This window comes from Habropoda laboriosa, unplaced genomic scaffold (genome assembly GCF_001263275.1).
Source record: "Habropoda laboriosa isolate 0110345459 unplaced genomic scaffold, ASM126327v1 scaffold2, whole genome shotgun sequence".
Taxonomy (NCBI): Eukaryota; Metazoa; Arthropoda; class Insecta; order Hymenoptera; family Apidae; genus Habropoda; species Habropoda laboriosa.
In genome coordinates this window covers 4,062,357-4,063,296 of record NW_017100190.1, presented here as the reverse complement: position 1 = coordinate 4,063,296, position 940 = coordinate 4,062,357, and positions in this window count along the sequence as shown.

Sequence of the window (940 nt, the reverse complement as noted above, 5' to 3'; positions counted from 1 at the left end):
TGAAGGTAGTTCATGTATATTTTAAATAACGTACTTTGGGAGAAAAGTTTCTAATATTTATATTGTGATGAAATTATTCTTATGTATTTGTATCTTTCACTTTACGGCTATTATATTAACCGATATATAATACGACAAAAAGTAACTTCTAAAAATAAACGTGTAACTACTGATAATTTTATATAAAACTTTTATGTATCTGTGTTTATATTTTTATTTAAATTTAAATAATGAAAAAGTACTTTCCTGTACAATATTGCATCAAGTAAAATTCTTCAAAATATAACCAGTTGAATTCATCTAATTATATTTTGGACTTTTTTGTTATTCTCATAATAGTTAAAGATTGGAATTAATGGTAATTCTGAAATTTAATAAGAACTCAAATACAAACTTCGGAAAAAGACAAATTTTCATGCCATTCGAGCTTGCCTCCTCCACAATAAATGCCACAGGTGCTTTATCTTACAAATCACAAATAATCTTGACGCATGGTAACACAATTTAATACATGTTTAACATTGGTACATGACCTATAGAAAAACTGTGAAGGTAGACAAACATTACTAAATAAATTTCTTAAAAACAGTTTGTGTGGAAATATGACGCAAAAGTATAAAATGTTTGACTTTATTTACAAATTAAGAATTATTTCTTATGATTGGTGATTTAAAATTTTTTTTATTCATTAAAAATTCTTGCCCGAGGGTAACATTATCAAAAAACTTTACTGCCGATGCAGCACTTTTTTCGAAGTGGGTACAAGAATATTAAATGACGTCATGGCAAAAATATAATATGTATGTATGTATATGTATATATATAATATGTATGTATGTATATGTATATATATAATATGTATGTATGTATATGTATATATATAATATGTATGTATGTATATGTATATATATAATATGTATGTATGTACATGTATATATAT